The sequence below is a fragment of the Mycetomoellerius zeteki genome, unplaced genomic scaffold (genome assembly GCF_001594055.1).
Source record: "Mycetomoellerius zeteki isolate Tzet28-1 unplaced genomic scaffold, Tzet1.0 scaffold914, whole genome shotgun sequence".
In the NCBI taxonomy this organism is placed as follows: domain Eukaryota; kingdom Metazoa; phylum Arthropoda; class Insecta; order Hymenoptera; family Formicidae; genus Mycetomoellerius; species Mycetomoellerius zeteki.
The window spans coordinates 72,120-96,896 of NW_017257952.1; positions in this window are offsets into that span (position 1 = coordinate 72,120).

Sequence of the window (24,777 nt, forward strand, 5' to 3'; positions counted from 1 at the left end):
GCATATATGGAAAAATTCTTGAAAAACTATCGCATTACATATTTGTATCTTGCAGAACAGTATAAAATAAATATGCATATAATTCAATAAAAATATTTTATAACGAAGTGAAAAGATTCTGGAAAATCTTATATACATTCACTTATAGGTACTTTATACAGATAATGCTTGTAAAATAAAAAGAATATGAATACGTAGCATTACTATCTACTGTATCAGTTTTGAAGCCTATTTTGTCAGACGCTCATTTTTACTTACCTTACGAAAAAATTAATTATTGCAAAATTGCAAACAGTATTATAAAAACTGCTTGTACTATCTGATAGAAGACACTTTTCAGTTTGCACTTCCGTTTTTAAAATTTTATTTTTATCTTTTGTTTAAGAAATATTGCCTAAAAACAAAGTGATATGTCGGTATCGGCGACTTTCCTCTATATATTGAAATCAGATCTCGAATTATTAATAACGAAAAACAGTTATGTCTCATATGCAATGTTACCGTTACTGGCGATACATAATTACTGATCGATATACTTCATTAATCATTATCGACTTAATTTATAAGTAACCATCGCTACTATTTTTCGAAGCAGCTATGTCCAGATCTAATATATCTCCGTCAGCTTTCGATAATATCGATGATATATACCGATTACATTCGAGTCCATCTTTAGAAGTACTATAAAATCGATTCAAAATCCATAACTGAGAGATACACGTGCGATAAAGGCGTATCGATGAGTAGGCAGAAAAGCGAGGAGTAAAGTAGCTCCGCTCTGTCGCGGAGGAGCAGGGTCGCGGCAAGTCAGCAATCATGAATTGGCGATAAATCTCCTTCGATGCTCACAATCGCCACTCATGGCGGCGATTTGGCCGGTGACGCGGGATCATGGACCCACAGGCTCTCTGGAGACGCCGAGCTACATCGGCGGCGGGAATGTAATGCGGTCCACTAGGTGGAATGCCCATGGGCCGGAGGACGCGTGTCCCAGCCTGATGTTGATGGATAAGCGGCTCGCGCTCCGTTGATGCGCGATTTGTCATCGTACAGCTGATGCGTGTGCATACTGTTGTTCTTTATGTTCGTATCTGTGTATCTTACTATTTGAGATGCCACTAGACTCTCGACTCTGTGCTCGCACACGTTTCGCCGTGTTTGTTGCGTCCTAGGAAAAAGACGGGACGTGGGTGGTGAAAATCTTTTTAGAAGGCGACATGAATATAAAATATTTTTGAAGAATCTCTGTTAAAATATGAAGATATTTAATACAATAACAATATGTAATATTAATATTACATACTGATTCAAAAGGTATTTATTTCAAAAATTTTGTGATGGTAAAAGCTATGTGATTTGAGATTTAATATGTGATAGGAACATTTTTTAACGCAAAAGGATATATAGGTTCTTGGGTTCTCTACTAAAGTTTCTGTTATTAGTTTTATTTTTGGAAAAACTTTTCAAGTTTAAAACTGCGAAAAATAATATTATGAAATGTAAAATTATTTCAAATTATTACTACATAGTTAAAAAAAGGGAGAGTCCCAGGATTATCAGAGTCTATATATTCCACAACATAGTTATGGATTAAAAATATTAGGAGTGATATTGAATGTGTAAGAATTATAGAAAAATATATAACTAAAAGATTTAATTATTTTCATAAAATATATCTATATTTTTTCTAAATGCACCATAAATGTATATGCATTAATATAAGATAAACTTGAAGAGGTGTAGTTAGGATTTCTGTCGCTTTCACGATAGATACTTTCACGATAGGCGATACTCGTTTGGTCTATTTCATGTCGATGTATACACGATGATATTCTATCGATGAAACTTTCATGCATCCGATGAAAAAAGATCGATACGGCACGTGGATAGATTTCGTCAAGGAGCACATCCCTGTGAGGCTTGACGCGAAACGATGCCCTGTACAAGAATCTCAATTATTCATGACGACCTGCGCGCTCGACTCTCGAGTGTACCCTTCACACGCGCTATATCGTCGCACCATGCAAAGCAGAAACCCTCCGAGGACTCTCGTTCGTTTCCTTTTGTTCTCTCCCGCGAGCGAATAACGATCGTCCGTGAAGCTATTCGCGCACGTCCGAGGCTTGCTTTACGTGCCAGTGAAATATCCCAAAATTATACGGTAATATCTGGCGGCGACATAAACGCACACACATGCACACGCACGCAACGGGGTTGTTCCTGAGGGAGCGTCACCTGTGCAATGGGGAGGGCAGGATACGAAGATGCGAGGACATCTCTAGGGATCTTCGCTTCTTCCTTCTCTCCCTCCCTCCTGCGGCGAACATTTTCATAAACTCTCTCATAAAGCATACTCGCATCCTGCCGTGTATCCCGCCGCCGAGCGCAAAATGGATACATTGGCATTAATTACGCTTGAATGGAACCGCGAGAGCGGTTTCGTAACTTTCCGCCAACAATCCTGAAATGCCAACAAGTGGGAGGAGTGAAGGATGAAACGGATCGTACCGTGTGGTGAAACGCAACCATAATGTCAAACAGACGTTGCGAGTAAACTGTGATATGAGTTTTGTTCATTTCAGACTCACTTTCTAGACACTTTTATACTTCTTTTCTTTGTTTTTTTTTTCCCTGACAGCATGAACTGTTTTAAGCGCAAAACGCGAGAATGTGTTTCTGAATGTGACAGCTTTGTAATTTGAAAAATTATTTTATTTTTTATGATGAGTTGGTTAATAAGGATAGTATCGCCAATCGAATCTCTATATTCATTATTACTTCGTCTATCTCTTGTTAATATACTGGGAAAAATATCTCTTACTAGTGTGAAACTTTAATTGTCATTTTTATAAAAATTAATACCTCACTAATATCAATTTAGAGATATTAAGTACGATACATGCTTAAGAGTGTATAAAACGGTATATAAAAAATGTTGAAATTGTTTAAAAATCATTGGAATTGTTGTAAAAAATAGCATTTTGTATTGATTTTTATATTTTAATTTTTTTTATTTTTACTTTTTATTTCATATGTGTTTCCATATTTTTTAATGACATCATCCTCATAATGATAGTCAGCTTGCTTGAGAGTTAGCTTCTTTAATATTAGTTATTTCTATCTGACAAAAAAAATTGTTAAATACAATTACAAACACTATAAAAAAGCTCCTGACCAATGACACGAGCTCTTAGCAGAATGTCACGTGGTAGACTGTTTTATAATACAATACTATAGATTCGCGATATTTAGTGAAAATCCTGAACGGATTTCAGTTTACACAAGAGATTCAAATTTTGGAAATTTTTTTTTTTGGTGTGTGTGTATATTCCCTCGTGGATATATTGTATATATATCCATATATATCCATATATATATATCCAGATATATATATCCATTATGATTTTTACATCTATCTATTAAACGTAAATCAAGATTTTTACCAAAAGTTATCACGGAGTTTTATCCATAAATAAAAACGTTTTAAACAGGGATAAAAGTTACATTTAGAACCATTGCAGAATTTTATTTCTTTCATTTAGTTTGAATAAACTTGATTATTCTATATAGTTTCAATTATCGTAGCGTTTATTTCGAGATTTATTTTAACGTGGATGTTTTAATACAGTTTTAACCGCGACTCTTTTAAGAAAATATTTTAACGCCTCCATCATAAATACTGCATAAATGAAATATAATTAAAGCATTACTGATTTACGTCGACATGCGAAAGTATTTACTATAAAATGTTTGCGAATTGCTTTGGCCTTTCTTGTGTTTTATGATGCGAACTGCTTATATTGCTGTCTACTGTTTTATGGGAGACCGTGAAGAGATTGAATTCGTCCGAAATGCGGTAATGAAATGTCGTGCCTAAGACGCCATTGGACGACAAGACAACGCACTTATAGGATTTGCAGAGTTATATTAGGAGATTATATACGGATATACACTTGTGTGCGTTACGCGACGGGGAAGCAACTAAATACTTACATAGACACCTATGCAGGTCGTACTTACGAACATTTATACCTTCCTTTGAGGATTCAGGCTACACTGAATGCGCGCATAACGACCGCTGTAAAAGCGTTTTTAAAACCTTATGCCTTACGGATTTCGCAATCTCTTTTACGCAATCTGTTGAGACTGTTCAGTATCGTCATCATGAAAAGTGAACATTGCAATATAATATTATGACCAATTTTATATAAATCGTCTTGCAGATTTGTTCAGATCGAATTAGTTTAGATTTTATCTATCTGGAGAAAATATCCGGAGATTATCAGTGACTTAAGCTGCTTATTCGTTATAAAACAGTAGCGGATAAAGTGTTTTGATTCATATAAGTATTAACATAGAAATTACCTAGTTCCTGTTTATATATTGAAATTGTATGATATACAGAGTCGTCTACTATAAAATATATATATATAGTATATATAAATAGTTCTGTAACAAAAATATAAATTCCTGCGCTGCGTTGCATGCCTGTATCACGTCATATCGAATTTTCGTATTAAAATTTAATACTTCGATAATACTCCGAAATTGCGGCGTAGGATATAGGATTAAGTAGGAAGGTGAAAAATAAAGTTCATATATACCAAGAATTCCATTAGGATTAGAACAATCACAGATTAAAATTTAGAACGAATACGTTAAGGCATTATCAGGTCCACAATATGTCATTTTTTACGTTCGGAAAGATAAGAATGTAGAAATAGCTTTATCAAGTTGAAATATTCGAAAAAGAAATCTAATTTTATCATAATTTACGTTCTAGAAAATATTTTTCAATGAAGCACAAACGAAGAAGATTATATCCGATCGAAGTGGGCTTGGTGCTTATGAATTTTACAATTTCCAGTTCGAGCAAACTTATTAATTCGCGTCGATTATTTGTCAATTTTGACGATACTAAACTTTATCCTAAACTGAAGCTGAAGTAAGTAATATCCCAAATAAAATTGAACAAACAATGTAATATTATTGATTCTAACGAGTCTCTTTCAAAGATTATAAAAAATTTTTTGCAAAAAATATAATATCAGCTGGAATTTAAACATAGATCTCCCTGGATTTTTCAATTACATCAATTTTTTGTAATAATCCATTTGAGTATTTATTAAGAACGAAAAAGGAAGGCAGGAATTGAAGGAAAAGAATGATAATATTCTCTTAATCTAAAAAAGACGATCGGATTCTACTTACCATTCGAATTACTAAATTACACAAGACTTTCAGATACATTTTGCAATAATAACGTTTTCTCGGTATTATCTTGTAATAACAACGAGCGTGCCGAACGCGGATAGATGCTGATAATAATCAATCTTAGGATCTTCGTTGCTAAGAAGATTCTTCTCTCTGTCAGGCTTATTTCTGTAATCTGTGAATAAGAATCCTAGATAAAAGATGGGAAAATGACGAGGAAAATAGTTTCTTCAAATAGAATGTTAACGTCAAGGTTAACGTCTTCAGTAGACTGATCGTTCTCGAGAGAAAACCATTTTCCAAGGGATTTCCAGATCCGGTCGAGAACGCAGTGCAAACTTTTCGTGCCGAGTAATCGCATGTTACTACGCAATAATAGTTAGGTGTACTGGTCACTTTCCGTTAATTTGTTGGAAAAGTCTTGCTGGCAATAGGAGTAGTTAACATTTTACTTTCTGTATCTTTATGATAGTGATGCTTTTAAGTATTTTAGTTGCTAGTAATTTCTTAAATTGTTAAATTTCTTAAATTTTTTTATAAATATAGTAGTATTGATAGCGGTGCTTTTTCCTAGCTTCTCATTAAAAAAGCGGCGTTTCCTAATCGCCTCTCGCTCATCCCTTAGGTTGCCCTTCATTAACGCAGCAAAATCCATCGTCGTCGGAACAAGCCGATACTTGTCGTGCCTCCACAATTAACCAAATTAACGGGCAATTAGTTTGGGAACCTCGGCACTCGAATAGCACGGGAGCCAGAGTTTACCTGCCATCCCAGGACCTATCTTCCCTTCTTCAGCCACGTCATCCTACCGCTCGTCAATTTCTATCCGACGTTCCATCATCTCGGGGCTAAAGTGTCGATCGAATTACATTATGGCTTGTAGACCCCGAGGAGGACGACTTTCGTGTTGCCCTCTGTGCCTTCCTAAGTCGAGGACCCTATTGCATATGAATATAAGTGTATTATCATAATATCATGCTGAAGGGTGACTCCTCTTCTGGTTGGCTGCCAGGGGGATAAAATCCCCGGAATCGCGTAGGCGAGGGATAGAAGTCTACTTTTACAGGATGTATATAGACGAAAATCCCGATACGTGTCTGTCGGAATGCAGAATTGCGTCAGAGGAATGCGAAATCGGAGCTTGCGCACACGCGACAGAATCTGAAATGACTGAAATATGGCGATGCACAGCCGTAATACACCTATACTGCAGTGTGAAATCTAACTCCAAATAGAATGATTAAGATAACATAAAGATATTACGTGATATATTATATATGCATTGTGTCTCAAATTTTGTATGTTTAATTTTGTTATTTTGTTTCTTTTTAATCAGTTTCTTTTTAATGAAAATTTAACTAAGCGCGATAATTTTGTTAAACTTTCATTTATTTTATTTTAGTTGCAATTAACTCTCCGTTTACAATATGGGTTTTTTTTGTCCAATCCAAATCTTTTTTTACTATTCGAGGCTTTCAAAAAAAAATTCAAATTACTTTTCAACATCTTTATATTGAGAAGAATGTTCTGATTAAATCAATGAAAAGGTCCGACAAGAAGAGTGGCATTTTGATGAGACTGGACAAAATTTCTGGTTATCTTAACTAAATTTTGTTCTCACTAACATGCCATTCTTGTTGAATGCTTTTGTTGATTTAATCAGAACATTTTTTTTTAGTGTATTACATCAAATAGTTGTTTTAATTAAAATGTTTAAACCTTTATTTAATAAAAATTGAAATTTGAGTTAAAATGAGGATGAAAGGGATTGAAATTTTGCTTGTGCCAGAAGACTTAAATTGAAGATGGAAAGTTAAACATATCAATCAAATTTTATGAAAGTATATTTGAAATTACTTTAAAAATAAAATTTAATAATCTGTTTACATTGATAAAAAAGTTTTGAGCTTGGTTTATAAATAAATATTCCTTCACAACTACGTTTAATTAATAGATGACCTCTTACGTCATTTCAATTGATATTTAAAAATCGGAACTGTGAAGAGCTTTAGTTAATGTTACTATGACAATGTGACGCGACCAGATTTAATTAATGTCAACGAAATGAGTATTGTATCTCTGACGTACTCGCTTAATTATCCTTTCTATGTCGATCCTACGGTATACATAGTGCCGGCGGTGCAGCTAAGGGAATTGATTATCTCTCCCCGGGAAGCAGTTCTTCGAGCCGCTGACAATGCCATTCACGTCTCGATCGAGGTGTCTGTATTTATCCGCAGCCTGCTCGGATTTGTCCGTCAATTAACGACCGCGCTTTAATTAATGCCAGCCCCATCGTGGCGTCGTGAGCTCGTTGGGATATAATGTCAAAGATTGACGACCTTCCTAGGAAGCCGAGGAAGAGTCGATCAACCGTCTATGATGACGAGCGTAGCCAAAACATAATACAAAACGGGAAACCTGAAACCACAAAAATTTCTTTATGAAAATTATATAAAATTAATTAATCTAAAAACCAATTAATTTAAAGATCATTTTTCTCTTTTTTTCTTTAGGAATATTTTGTGTAATTTTAGCATAATTAAAGATATTCTCTATAATTTTAAGAAATAAAGACTCATTATCGCTAATGTGAGGCTTTATTTCTTAAAATTATATAACAAAGAAAGCAGATTTTATTTTCAAATCAATTTTCTTTAATTACATATTTAACAATTTAACTTAATATATTCAAAATTATAAATCTGTTTATTAATAGTTATAAAGTTTCAGACACAAATAAATTCGCTAAATTGTTTGAAGGCTTTTCAATGCATTTAAAAAAGCGATGTTTTTTTTTATCGTTTAGACATTTTCTTGTTGAGTGCATTAATATTGATTGTAAAGTACGTCGATGCATGATGACGAGAAGTGTGCACACTTCCAAACGGTACGCTGCCAGACAGCGGGAGACTGTTACCTGTCTTCGGCATAATGGAATAAATAAAGCAGGTTTCTCTCCTGGGAGAAAGATGGAGGAAGCGAGCTTGCTCGTTCTGCGACCGTCCTCCCATTGTGTCATCCTGACTTCGCAAGAATTGACTTCACCGGTTTATTACGTCTGTTACCTTTCTTGGATCGTTCAGATCGAACATGGAGCCCTTCGATTTTCCATTCAAAACTTGCTGAATGGAGAGGGAAGATTAAACGGACATTCAGTGTCGTATACGCGGCATCCTGTTTTTAAGGATGCACAATGAAAGTTTTAACGTGCATTCTACTTCAGTATTTCTACTTCAGTATTTCATTCTAAATTGAATGAGACGATTACTAACTTTGGCCCCTCAAAATGAAAGTGATTGTTGGAAATATTTTGAGGGAAGAACACGAGGAAAATAGTAAAAAAAATACTGCAACCATCAGATATCAAAATATAATAACTAACAATTACAAACAGAAAAAAAGGAAAAAAGGAATTAGTCTAGAAACAAAAAACTTTTTCTCTCTGCTTAGGAGCGTACGACTTTCCACGCGAAGCGGGGTCCATCCCATCTTTCCCCTGCCAAGGAACGCACGACTTCCCACTTTTAAACGATAAATTCAAATAAATTTTTGCATATAAATATTATATTTATTAGAATTTATTAATATTTACATATAAAATTTTTTATTTAAAATTTTATCAAATTAAACTTAATTAAATTTCTAAATAAGTACTACAAAATTGTGATTTTACATAAAAATCGAGGCAAACAAAAAATTAAATAATTTTTAAATCAATAAAAAAATTGTGCTCAACTGTTATTATAGATATTTTGGAGTTAAAGAAATCCGTTTACATCCTTTAAACTTAATGAGAATTCATGATTTAATATGCATTTTTTTCATACGTTTATGTGGCGTCGAAGGTATAATATATGTATCTATAAAATAGAATATAGAGGAGCAAGAACGCGTGGTTGCGGTTCACAGTCGTCGGGTGCGTTCCATAGTTTCGGTGGCAGCAAATCGATAGCCATTACTTTGATAGTCCAGTTTTTAGTTGGTCTCTCTCCCCTCCGTTGGGCCGTTGTTCTGCCGGCGCGGTTCCCGGAGAACAATGGGTCACAAATCAACGGCGGCAGCCGCTAAATCTCGCGAGGTCTCGTAGCCACGGCTACGTAAGTCCTAACGATGCGTGGAATAGACGAAGGTGAACGTTTCGGTGTCGGGACATCGCGTCTTTTCTTTTCTTCCCATATTCGTGTTCCGTCCCGTTTGTGAAAAGAGTTTCAGGATTAACGGCGTCATAGCAGTTACGCCATATCCATTACTTTCTGTGCAACCAGAAGCGCAGAAACAGAAATCGCAATCATCGTCAGCCTTTCTTCTTTCACGGAATCTAATCATTGCGCGTTACTTATATTCCGAGATTAATCATACTTTTTACAATGAAGCTGCAGTCGTCGGATCACGATTTCGTTCTTTTGCAGGACATAATTTACGCTTGATGATGACACAGTCATTTCCCTTGTTCCTCCTATCCCTTTAAAGTCATGCGTAGAATTTTATGCGTCTCTCAAAAAGTAATGTGGTAGACAAAAGACGCGCGAACCATTAGACGACGCGATTTCCTGATATTACAGTTTCTTGCAGACTCACTTCATGAATGTCTCGCTATCCTTAAACGTTTATCATTCTCCGATAAGCTACTATTCCAAGACGCGTCAGAGACATCAAACGTAGCTGAAAGGAGAGTTGAAAAACAGAGAAGACCTCTTCAAGACCTCTTAGTACCTCTTTCGAGAACTCAGCCATGATATCGTGTGAAGAGACCGATGCAATGTGTCCTCAGGGCTGCAGGTAGTTGCGAAGCTATACTGCGGAGCAAGCGTGAAAGGTGGTGCCCAACGAAGATAAAGAGAGATGGCGCGGACGAAGAACACGATGCATTCTTGCCGATTATCGTTATCGTCGATACGCGCCTCGCTACCGGCGCGGGCGGCTAAGTTGCCTCGAATGCCTACTCGTAAGCGGCAGAATATGGTACCGGGATATTGCAGATACTCGTTCGGCGCAGGCATACGCGACGTGGAGCGAAAGAGGAAAAATAAGACGAAGAAGGCGGCAGCCAGACAACGAGGATGAGAAAGAGGAAGAGGAAAACGAAGAAGAAGGGAGACCCCTGGGGGGTTGCTGCCAAGCCGATACCATCTGATAGCCTATTTATCTTTCGACGCGCTTACCTTCAGCTCACCCTTTGCTTAGTGTGCGTCGAGCTCTTTACTTGACACCTTTTACCTCATTCTCGCGGAGCTATCTTCCAGAATGTAATCGAGTAACACTGTTGAATGTTGATTCGAGCGCGGCAAATTTTGCGTGTGAAATTCGCTGAGCTCTTCCTGAATTTCCCACATGAGCTATATACATAGATATATCAAATTTTCTCAGCGTCTCTTCAGCGGTCCTTATTTTCTTCATATAGTTAGCATTAAATGTGATTACCTAGTTCTGAGCTTGTCGTAACTTAAAATTCTAGTTATTTTATAGTCTATGAAGCCGCAAATATTGAACGAGCGTTCGTATAAAAATATAGACACTCTGAAAAGAACATGGAAAGAACGACTCTACTGAAGTATCTAAAAATTTAGTGAAATACAGATCTGAAAATAATTTTATTGAACCATCAAAATAATTATGTAGGAAAGTTAAACATGAGGAGAGCAATGCTGCAAAAAATTTTGACATTTTAGCAACCAGTTTGAGCGCCTTATGTAAGTATCTTGATAATCCGTTAAAATTATTTTTTCATATCTGTATTTAACTAAATTTTTAGATATTTTAGCGCAAAACCATTCTTCCTGAAACCTAATTGAATGTATTAAAGAATTGTCTTCGTATTTGATTCATATTTAGAATATTGTATAAATATAAATATATTTAGGAAATAATATTGCAGTAGTCTATACGTAAATTTTAATATAAAATTATTTTTATTTTGCTTATTACCAAGTCTTCGAACTTAGAGAAATAAAACAATTTCATTTAGATCATTATTATTAATATTTTAGATATATGTATACAACATAAATGTACTATCAATAAGTAGCGATTGATATCCGATATCCGAATTGGAGAGAGATAAAGAAAGAGATCCACGGATCCGAGCAACAAACTCGATTCTATCGCGTTATGGGAGCGCAGTACATCCAATGGCAGATCGATATCGCGGGTCTTAACGGATTTACGACCCGTGTTATCTCTCAAAGGTACCGACGAGCACGCACGCGCGATCGCTAAGATGAGATCGTTTAACGATTTCGTTCCGGAATCTTACCTATGTTCAATGCCAGCGATTGTTCGACGTTTAGAAAGTACGCGCCATAAACGATCTCAATTTCGATAACCGCTAAGCGAGGTCCCTTATTGAGATCGTACCGAATCGTCGAACATATTTGCATTGAATAGAATAGACGTGACTTTACATAAACACAATGATATATAGAGAATCGGAAAAAACGAGTTTTATGGCAACATAAATCTGGATATCCTTATTTGATTTGTTATCGGATGCAATTTTTCATGCGTATTGACTTACAAGAAATTCTTGAAACTGTTTATTTTTTAGACGAAGTTTTACACGAAAAGGTCTAAATAAATATCGGTCTAAGAGAAATGTTTTGATTACATCAATAAAAAGTACAAACAGAATACATTCTCATCGTACCAATCAGAATTTTGGTTATCGCGATTGAATTTCTAATTATCTTGATTATTCGAGTAACAAAATATCTGGTCACTGAAAAAAAAAACTGGCCAGTTTTTATTTCGAACTTATTAAATAATAATTATTCAGTAATTAACAAGGCATTCTTGATTAGATAAATCTGGTCAACAACCAGTTAAAATCTATAATGTTTAGAATCGAACAATAATAAATATTTGAAAAATGGATAAACATAAGAAGGTCAAATGAATTATCCTTTGATTTTTTAAAGGATAATTTATTATATTTTTCTTCATCGTTTATATTATTATTTTTGAACGAACATTAATAGACAATAATCCATCATTGTTACAGAATATTGTTAACAAGGTATAATAATTCAATTTGCTGTTATAAAAACAGTTGAGAATAAATATAGCCTTATTCAGACCTTGTTTTAGAATAAATTTTTAATTTTTGTCGTTAGAAATTGAGTCAAAAACTAGTCAATAATTAAAAACTAGCTAAATTTAATTCGATTATTACCCAAACAAGTGTCGCTCAAACTAATTAGATACTGATTAATAACTTGGCCAGTTACTGCTTAATTTCTGGGTTTGTTTTCTAATTGGATAGAATGTTTTTTTGATAAATTTGACTATAAATATCGGATGTGTATTTTTCTGGTTGAATCTACCAGATTTCTAATTTATACAATCAGATTTTTTCTTATGTGTACTATATAATATTATTTTACACACGCATTGAAAACGATAAATATATAATACACATTACGAACATGTTGCAAGTTATGAGAACTTTTTTGAAAAATAATTATTTTAAACACATAAGAAGGAAGAAATACTAAAATGATAAAGCAGGATGCAGTGCGTCTGAAGTACGATAACTTCTCAGGCTTCTAGAGACTACGCTGTTAGTTTATCACCTGAAGTGTTATCGCACTTAGGTGCGAAGGTATCGTCTCGTCGACGTAAACGTAGAACATCGTCGTTATTTTCTTGAAAAATACATCATTATTCCTGCCTGCCGATATACTTCGGCGGATTTCTTCATGCAAATGCTAATCACCGTCAGTTAATATCAAAGAGGTCGTTGAAATGCGAAACTTGTTGCGATTTCTTTATTCATTTATCTTCGTTTCGTTCTCGTTTTCGTCGATCACTTATTTATTCAAAACTATTTATTCTCGGATTACGAAGTATCATTATTGTATATCGATGGATTTCCGATGAATATTGCAATATCTTTTTGCCTTCTGGATAAAAATAATTTTCGTGTCGTGGAATAAACTTCGACTTTAAATATGAAGTTGTCAAAGTATTCATTGCATAGATAAGAATTGTGTTTCCAATATCTTATTTTTATTCTATTTGAGGCGTAAAAGAAGCTCGTAAAAGATTATATAGTTTGACGAATTTAAATTAGAATATTGGCTAATCTGATTAAAAATAATTAAAGTAACTATTATGAAAAAAAACATGATGTTAATATTTTTAGAAATAGAACGTACATTCGTATTTTTCATTCATGATAATTATGCGTGAATAACCAACTGTCTGAATGAAATAAATATTGCAAAGATATGTGCTTTAAAGAGATGTGACAAAATTTCACTTAATTTTAGTTATGAATAAAATAAACAATAGATTATATGTAGAACTGTTACAGATCGTTACCCGTAGCATACACGCGAATTGGTCATAAACATGGTACATAAGGACAGTACTGGCAAATCATTTTGTTGGGTCCTTATCCAGATGCTTGCTAAGGTCCCTGTATGTAATATCCGTTGCATATCCGCCAGATATTGCGGACGAAAGTGCACCTTTGTGTATAAATGCGAACAAGCATCACAACACACAGGGTATATATACTATATATAAACTGCGCGTAAACGTGCTCTCGCATAATATAATCAGAATTGTTCACAGAAACGATAAATATTGTACGTGATCGATTGTACGTGATGTCAAGAATGCACTTGTTTTTTTAAATTTGTTTTATGTCGGTAAATTTTGAGCAAAACTGCGCGTTTTTTTATTAAAATATTAAAAACGATCGTAATAAACGTGGCGTCCAAGGGAAAATTGATAGGAATGTGTCCAAATTATTTAAAAATCTTGCTATGATGACAACACACTGCATACGTGCGAATTTTGGAATATTGTATGTATATACAAGAAGATAGTTGAAAAATTATCGAAATCCATAATATTAGCGCGCATATCTTTATCTCTTATGAGAGAAAAATTGGTTAAAAAAGTGTTGATGACAGTTTCAGGCTCGCAGATTAGTTCCTTGGATCCTCCGAAGATTCTTCATGCATCGTTCGCCAATCGTGTGTTACGCAGGTAACGATCGGTAATCTATAGCGCTTTGCCGGGAAATGACCGGTTAAGCAGATAAGATACCTAAACCATTCGGATCACGGGAGATCGAGAGAGTCGTCGATCGATTTTACTCCCACTAAATAGTCGGATTTACGTTTTACGTGGCGCGACCGGAGCTTTATCGCTCGTGAAAACGGCAAGAATGTTGTCTAGGTGTGTGTAATGTCCTCTCCCCTCTCTCCCTTTCTTCATCCTCTAGCCGGTAGCTGCTGGTTTTATTTCATGATCGTAACCGAGAGAGAAACGTTGTTATTCACGTTTACACCGTATCACGAGGAAACAATCGAAGCATGAAATTTCTATAATTTTCAAGTTGAACGATTGTATTATATATACCGATCAGAGTCGTGCGATGATTTGCAGCAATTATCCTCTTATCGATTGCACATTAAAAAAACAATAAAAATATTATTACGAGTTATTTATTTTTTATTTATTAATTCGTTTTATTTATATAATTCCTCGATGCTTCTGTATAATAACTATTTTTTTTTATTTAATCTTTTTATTCCTAGAGATCTAAGTAAAATGACAGAAATATAACTCTTTCTTAGTGGAGAAATTCACGTTAATACTTATGGATAGCTAGGATTAATGAAAACATTCGAAAACTTTCTCGGTCGCCTAAAGGAAACGATCACCTACGCAAGATGATATACCTGCTGCATTATTAGCAACCTACTGACTTAACGACAGTGTAAGGACAGGTATTGAGCGAGAATACTCATTAAATTATCGAGTTTATCGATCGGATATTCATAAAATGTATGATGAGGATTCCTGCATTGGCTTCTAACTTTGCCGTGAATTTTTGCAAGATAAGTTGTAGTCTGAACAAAAATTCGAGAGTCCATTGCTTTCATCTTTCACATTGCATACATTGTAAACACAGTGATGATGAAACAAAATTAAACGAAAATGCATACATAGATTGTTTATATGTTTTTATTAAATTATATAATACGCCAAAAGGTATATAAGAAATTCTCTATTTATGGAACAAATATTAGCTTAACCCTCCGTTTGCATTCGGGGTCTTTTTCAACACAAGTAAAATTCGCTCTTAATTTTCTCATTCTTTTCAATTTTTATTAACATAAGTAAAGGTTTTAATATTTAAGTTAAAAACTATTTGCTAACATAATAGAGATGTTGAAGTAAACGGTTTAAGTATTTGAGTTAAAAAACTGATAATGTATAAATACAGATATTGCAAAATAAAAGCTGGAGCAAAGATCTTTGCATAACGCGTAAGAAAATTGACCAGTTAGAATTTTTCCTTTCCATGAAATAAAAGGCTCTGATTGATTGATTTTTTTTATGCTTTATGTGTTATACTTAAAAGTCAGTGCAGCGGCCTTAAGTTTTCCACATTTTTTTGAAAGATCAGAACAGTAAAATAATTTGGGCTGGACAAGAAGGCAAATTGCGAACGAGGAGAGAGTATATATAAAAATATGATTGCAGACGGAGGGTTAAGTTGAGTATTAACAACACTCGCAATTTCTCCAAATCGTCTCGGCGATGTGGCAGGCGTTGTTTTGGTACGACACGGCGAGGCGCAATGCGCCATACATTTTCGTTTCCATTGCCCGCTCCATTGCTCGCGAGCGCGAGACGAAGTAAGTTTCTCAAGTCTACCGTGAATTTTCATTCAGCGGCCGGCGCGGATTTTCGTGAGAACCGTCTCGAGGGGTTTGTATAGGGGGATACACCTGCAGAAAACAGGGGGATGGAGAGTGCCGGGCGACCGCGACGTATTTACGAGAGATTTAGAGCGAGCGTAACGGTGCGGTTCGCCTTGGCTCGGCGTTGGATTTTGTCCGCTGGTCGCCTCTCCTCGGGGTCCTGGCGAGAAGGTTCCGTAAAACTCGCGGAGACGAGTAAAAGGAAGTATATGCGTAGTCCTGAAGATTATCTTCCATGTTATGGTCGTCCGATCTTCTCTCGTAGTATCCTCGTCTCTCTTTACATCGTTCCTCCTTTACTTGCGCTTCGCGCTCGCCTAGCAGATGGCTAGTTTTTCATCCTCCGCGTTATTAACTCCCACACTTACCTCGTTGCGTATTATACGAGAAGAATGGGGAAGTCCCATGTTCCATCTTCGCTGACTGTCCCGGATATATCCGTGTCGTTCGTTGATGTGGATGAATAAAGAAAAACGACCGATCGATAAATGATCGTTGAATAGTTTCTTTAAAAATATATTATACATATTTCAAAATAGTAAAAAATTGTTGTCGTCCTGTAATAAATAATATATTAATTTATTCTAAATCTTTGTAACTAATCGGTGAATCGCAATGAAACTTTACATATAAGTATACTTAACATTAAACACCTAGTTTGGCTCGTAGCACATATATATACCTATTAATATTCTATATAACTTAATTCGCTTTTTTTTTATTGTAATATAAGGGATAAATTCTTTAAAAACAACAAAATAATTAAAAATAATATTAAGTCAAAATATTAGGCTAATCATAAAGTTTTTTCGTATTTTTGCATAAATCTTTTTGTAAAAATACAGAGACTTTCTGATCAACCCGATAAACTGATGAGATTAAACATACATAAGTGAAAAACGCCATATTTAAGGCGGTTCTTCATGTATAATAATATTTTTTGTGAATTTATACAATTTCCAGTTCAAGCTAACTATGTACTAATTATTTGTTGATCTTGAAATACAATAATCGGCACACTATTAGCTTGAATTGGAAATTGTATAAATTCACAAGAGATATTATGTATTACAAAGAATCATCTCGACCGAATTTGACATTTTTCATTCTTGTATATAAAAAATAATGTATCGTATTTCAATTTTTTTTAGTCGGCTAAAACGGTGTTTGACTTTACATTGCTTGACAAAGCATTGCACTGCTAAGAAATAAAATGTTAAACTTTATGTTTCTGCACTTTTTATTTGTAAATTCAACTTGGTTAACCACTGTTGAGGAAGAGATAAAATTGCTTGACATCAAAGAAAGTGCTGTACCTATATTTTTGCTTTGAAAAGGTGAATTTGCTTTACGAAAGGAGAATGCGTGGTAATCGTACGTAACCGAGTAAATCGCTGAATATTCGAGATTGTATGTATTTCGAACGGAGGCGTTCGCGTCTTTAAGGTGTTCGAGGTGCTGATCCGTAGCCGGGACCAATAATTTAGACGGTTTCGGGGGATCCCGGCAATAATTTAACCCGCTAGGGAGGCCTGAACCAGCAGCTGCGCCACGACAGCAGGCACGGGGCGACGGAGTCGCGATAAACTCTCATAATTCACTTATGGGATATCCACGGCGTATCTGCGTCTCAGCCCTCGGTCGCTACGCAGTCATGCCGCGCGTCATTTAAACGCGCGCTTCGAACCAAGGAACTCTCCATTGAATGCGAATGCGTGTTTCGTAACGTTTGTATATATATTATATATATATATATATATACACGCGCGCGAGTGCGCGATTATTCATAGGCGTGCATTGTATGCGCGGAATCGCGTTTTACGGGATCTGCTGAAAACAGAAGCGGTGGGAGGATAGCGTGATCCCTGAGAAAAAATAAAGATGATTAGATGCAATAACAATTTACTGTTATAATAACGATAAGAATACACATATAATATGATATAATCGGTATATTTTAAACGTGAATGTTACTTTTTATGCGTGCGCGTATAAAGCGCTATTCTTTTTTTTTTTACAAAAATTTTGTTTATATGTAGTTCAAGCATATGTTCGTAGGTTTTAATTGGAAGGATATAAAACATTGTAAGAGAGTATTACTATTTTAAACTATTTTATTATAACTTAATCTGTTTTTTTAAAAACGAACAAGTAGAAACATTTCAAACTGAAATAAATCCTTATTAGTCCTATTCTAATTTAATTTGCAACTATAATCATTATTAAATATATATATTATCATTGTCAAATGTCGTTCGCACTAAATTATTATTAACCATTCTCTAATTTTGTATTAATTTGTTTTATGAGAAAATTGCGATTTCAGTTTAAAAAGAGAAGTCCAAATATGAGATTACCTAGAAAATGTGGCGTGGATCGAATGTTCTGTCAAGCTTTTCCTCGAGCCAACCCTGGCAGAAACGAACGGCGGACGTAAATTTCGGTACAACCTGCCGCGAGAAAGGCGAATAATTAATTCTACATGAAGCAATGCCGCATACGAGATGCGCGTAAGCCTCGAAGACGTCGCGAGTTAAAAATTTTGCACGCAGCGTAACCCATCTGGGAATTAATGGGATAATTGTGAACACACGATGGGGAATTCAGTCACTGTCTGGCTACGCCGAAGCACGCTCCGCGTCATTAGAATGCATGCATAGTGAATAATAGCATCTTATAATATCGTAAGAAATTATTAGAAGGAAATTCCTTTATGATTATACTTGCCTATATTTTTCCTAAATCTTAAAAATATGAAAAATTAGTAATTTTATATTTTCTTTCTATTTTTACTGCACATTTTACAAAAACTTAATTATTATTGAACAAACACTCTCTGTGCTAAAATATATAAACTATACTTAAACTTTCATTCTTATGTTGAAAATATTTGATCACAAACGGAATATTTAGAATGTTTACATATTTTCTACTCATTTAATTAAATACGACTAAAAGTAATCTGCACAAATGCAGTTTTTATACGTATATAGATAATAAATAATTTCATCCGCTCGTTGTTAGCGACGATTTAAGTACCCGTTTGTAGAAAATTAATGGTCCACACTTCTATTAAAACACGGGAATGTGTATTCTTTCGAGCACGCTGGACATCATTACGTTAATCCAATTAAGACGTCGATAGAGAGTTGCGGCTGCAATGTTATAATGATCCTTTGCAGCCGAGGAGATACGTATCATATCGACCTCTCCTCATTCCAAGCTGTTTCTACATCGTGCAACGTGCAATCTGGCGGCCAGTGATGGCCGGTGACGGTGGCAATGGTGTGGCGTTTGCACAATAGATTCGGTTTGATACATCGCCGTACGGCACAGGAGACCGTTAATTTCGTGGCCTCCTGCCCCACAATGCCCTATACACACCCGCATCACCCATTCTGCGTTTAGACTGCTATTCTCCATCAAATGTCGTTCATATTAATAACTCAGCCAACTTAATAATAGCATTTAACGTTGTGCAGCCCGTCATTACCCAGATTTTAGTGCTATCGATCGATTTTAAGCATAATAACTTGTATTTAATTTATGTTGCTACCGAGCGATTTCTTCGTCAGTGAGAAACACAACATGAATCAACTGTTTAACATTAAGTTCCTATAATAAAAGTTAAGACCAACCGTCGTCATAAGTTAAATTGACGTATGCAATCAACACATTGGTGTATTGATTAATTATGTATGTATATATTATTGATTGTTATACAACAATAAAAAATCGTTATCTTATTGTGTTTTAATTCTTATTATAGTAATTCTAGTTTTACGATTATGAAAAAAAGAATGTTTTGATTGTATATAATATCAGCTAAAAATATCAGTCAAAGAATCAGTTAAAAAACTAATATTAGTTAATATCAGCCAATAAATTTTAAAACATATTTTAAAACAAACTACAAAAAGTAAAGTAAACAAATAATTTGGCTTATAAAGATTTTATGTAACGATTTTACGTAAGAATCAAGATTAACAGAACAATTAAATAACTTTTAAACCAATAAGAGAATTGAGCTCAAATTTTACACAAATATTCAGATGTAATAATAGAACAATCTATGAAACGTTTATATTTTTGGTAATACTTTGAAATGTGACAAATACATTTTTAAGATATAAAATTTATAAAAGATTTTACTATGCATTCACATATTGTATATACTTGACAGAACAATTTACAACAATTTTATGCATACAATTATATTCTTGACAAAAGCATAATTTTTATTTACGCAAAATATGTTTCAAGCATTTTAACAAATTATTCTGCATTTTTTATTGCATACATTTGGTGTAATGGACAATTTTAATTTTACAGGTACATTTGTCGAGCTTTTACAAAATTAAAATAGAAAGCATCATATCACACTGCCGTAAGAAAAGACACAAGTAAATATAAAATTATTCAGAAGAAAAGAAAGAAAATTATATTTTAAAATTAATTATTTATGGCAGCATTAAACATAAGTTAATTAAAGCTAATTACAAATTGCTTGTTTCAAGTTTCAAATCTAGAAGTAATATATTTTTTTGTCAAATATATCTTTTTTTACGTTGATTGATACGAATATTTTTATTTCTGTCGATAACTGCGCAATTATTTATACGCTTATACACAGACAGAATGGTCAAAGCGTTTGCGTTTTGAAAAAACTATAAACAAAGTAACGTCTTCTCTCTTGTATCATCTTCCCCTGAGTTATTACTTTATTATACTAATATTAATATATTAGTAAAATATTACAAGTTCCTTGGACGTTTCGGCTTCATTTAGGACCATCCTTAGCAAATCATCTTTAGCAAAACAACATAGAAGAAAAGGCAAATTTCGCGTTTAATAATAACGGTGATCAATAGCCAGCTGGTGTATAGTACAATCTTACAGTAGAAAATTCAAGACCTGAAATTTGGTCAAGTTGACTTGGCATCCTATTTTTTAGGTACTGTTATTATTGCAAATGCGTTACATCGATAGAAAAATATGTGTTGCATGCATTACGATGATATGAAATTCAGGCACGTTTTGATGTACTTTAAGCAAATCGGAGACCTCGTTTCAGTCATACACGAACATTCTCTTCTCGGGAAGAGACACGTGCTTCGACTTTGAAGTTATTCTACACATGCCAAGAATTTCATGCGTGCACAAGTGACCTGACATCGTTCACCGAAATGTTCTTACAAACTACATGCCAACTACGATTATAATCATGGACCGCCTATTTTCTAAAGTGATGGCCACATAAAATCGACAAATTGTAGTACTATGATAGTCTCATAAATTAGTACGATATACTTTTACATTGATTTATAATATAAAATCGAAAAATATGATTATATTAGATAATACAATATTTAAAAAAAATGAAATAAGATGTATTTGTTTTATCCTTTGTAATTTAGACGAAAAATCGAACATTTCGGCTCTACTTATTAAAAAAGATTGTTACCTTTCAATTCCTACGTTTATTGATTTGACTTGTTATAATTTCTTAGGGGCACACCATGTGTTTAGTCAAGGCTATATATTCATCTTTGTGTTCGATCTTCGGGTTCTGCCTACTCGAACCATCGGTCGAAAATATCTTTTGCCGCACCGAACGTCCCAATTATCGTGCAACACAGTAATAATCGGCGCTCGCTTTCTACGAGGTGTTCACGAATCCAGGCTTGATCGATGCTCATGTTAATCCTGTCTTCAATTTCTGTCTCAGGAACAATGCCAACGTTGTCGTCCCGCCCACTGTATCGGCCGTGTTGAAGAAAGAGCCGCAAGAGAACATTGCCCGGATAGCGAAACGGTACCTCGACGATAACATGCAGCAGGCGTGGATCAATCCTCGTCTAATATCGATGGTGAGTGAATATAAATGCAATGATTATGCGCCGGACCTGCGCACGTGCGCGCCCATCCGTGCGCCCATTATACTTCTTGATCCGCGCACGAGCTCGTATAATACATACACTTGGGGGGTACGCGCACGTACTTTCCGAGCCGGCCAACAAATTAGTTTGTGGCGGACTTCCACATTGCGAAAGTTTCGTGATTAATTTATTGGGCGGGAATGCGCGCACACTATATCCACGCCGCTGCGCTGCACGGAAGTCGAAACGCGGCGAGTTTCTAACTTGCCCGGACTATTTCTGCGATTTCTAGCTAGAAAGCTCGAGGTTGCGCGATATACAGTGCGGGATCTTTCAGAACATCAACGATAGCACTGGGATTTTCACGGCACTACTGTTCGCCGAAGGTAAATGCCTTTACGATATCATATAACCCGTCAGCCGATCTGGAATATGGCTGTGGCAAGCTGGCGACAAATTTTTTATGATGCTTTGAAACGGCTTACAACGGATTCCAACATCGAACTACTTCTCGATTTTGTGACAAATACAATTCGAAAATCGACACGTTTCTTTTACGATTGAATTCGAAATGTCGACGAACGAATGAACAAAATCCGGTGAACGGACAATTTTAATTTTAATTTTGATTCTTAATTTTTAACGCAAAATGATTATAGAATAGTTTAACTTTCCAAAGCTGATTTATAATTAGGTCTATTGGACCCACTCAATTATAAATCCTTTTGTCAAAAATGTGAAACAATTCAATTTTCTTTATATTATTTTTGCAAATTTGGATTATTCTTAAAATGTATTTAGTATTTATTCCTTTTTTTTATACAAGCCATGTCATTTTGGTTTCTTGAAATTAATTAATGTTTTTTACATAAATTTACTAAAATTTTGTAGATTCAGCGTCGGTAAATATGTTACAAATTTGGCGTCAGCTCCGGACGATTAAGATTTAGATTTTTCAAACTTGAAACGAGATGACATTCTGTATGTTTAACAAACTTTATGCTAGTATACTGAAAAAAAAATTTGCAGATTTTAAATAAATATTTACTCCAATAGTACTAACGAAATATTTATTTATAGTAAATAAATATTTATTCAAAATAAAACAGTTATGTTTAAATCGAATAAATATATGTTTACATTTAGTAAATATTTCGTTAGTACTATATTGGAGTAAATATTTATTTAAAATCTGCAAATTTTTTTTTGTGTAAGCAAGCGTGTTTTAGTTTTGAAGTATTTATTTTTTGTAGAAAACAGATGAAATCAAAAGAGAATGTCTTAATCAACAATCCAGAGCTTGCTATTCCGTTGAACATCTTATGCTCCATTAAGGTGTGCAAGTAGTGAATGTTGCTGACGTTTCGAACATCACGGAAATAAATCATACGCGCGCGCAGCGCCAGGTTAAGTGTCTCATTAGAGTTGCAACCGAGTCATTTAAATGTTTCGTGCGGTTTTAGAGTCCAAGGCTAACTCGTAGTCAACTTAGCACATCTTATTTGCATACGACCTAGATATTTTTCGCGAAATAAAATCCAATGCGAATGAATTACAAAGTAAAACTTGAGTGATTTAATTATTATTAAAGTATTCTTCTTTGCAAGTTAAATTTTATATTGCTTTTCGCTGCTTTGATATTTCATTAAAAGCGAATTAATTTAAAAAAATCGTACATGTGTGAGAGAGAGAGAGAGAGAGAGAGAGAGAGAGAGAGAGAGAAGAGAGAGAGAGAAGAGAGAAGAGAGAGAGAGAGAATCTTTTCATTTCCAATACATCACATACTTCCTGTTTGCTTTTTTATTGCATTATTCGTTTTTATTGTGTACAAATTTATGTAAAGCCTTTAATTAAGAAACACGGAAGTATAAAAAAGAAATGACGTAAATAATTTACTCAATCCATAATTTACAAAAGATTTTTATATAGTTTGGTGAAAAAATTATTGAATCATTTTTATTAGAGCTGTTTTTATGAATCAATACAGATATTTGCTACATCGTGGAAATTAATTAACAGAAATTAAACAGAATTTTTTGACATTGCATATAAAAATTTGTTTAATTTTTTTATGTTGCTGATAAGTTAAAAAAAGAAGTTGTAGGTAATCCATTTGTGTATCTTTATGTATATTTTTTACTTCCATATATAAATTTTGTATTATACCGGCACTCCATACACGGTGACCGGTTATGTCGTTGGCGACTCGGCGTGGCGCGCATCGGACAGGTAGAACGAGCGGACGGGTCATTAAGCGAGCCAATAACAAACTCGTGATCCACATAACCCTTCGTTACATCCGCGGGTGCTATTAGCCTGTGCAAGGCAGCAATCATTGTCGGCGGGTAGGACTCGTTTTATAACACGTCGAGGCAGGTCCCAATCGCGTCGTGCGAACTCATTATTTTCATTTCTTTCCCTTCCTTCGTCCATCCTCCTTTCGCTCCCTTCGCCCCACTATTCGTTCGTAATGCTCTCCCAGGTCTCTTTTTGCTTCATCACAGACCTTATGTAATGTCTCAGTTGCGTGCCTTCCCGTGTGTAGCTTGTTGCGCCGATCGTTCGACCGTGTACACACCTGTGCGCGATAGCACGCGACGAGCCCTTTCGTCTTTGGAAGCAGCGTGAGGTGCAATGCGAATTATCGTGGCGAAACGAATCGAGAATTTAGCAAGTCAGATCTCACAATCAGATGCAAACCTTGAACTCAGATTTTAAAAATCTGTGAAATACCGTCCGTATTGTATGTTATTGAATGTGTCAAATGTTGATATTACCTCAAAGATGAATTAAGTTTCTGAACAGATTTTTTTTCATATTTTTCAATGAAAATAAATATACGGAAAGAATAATTTTGCTGAAGTATTTAAAAATTTAGAACACAAGCAGCTTGAATATCCAACATAATTATTTTGATGATCCAACAAAATCATTTTTAGATCTATAGCTTTTAGATACTT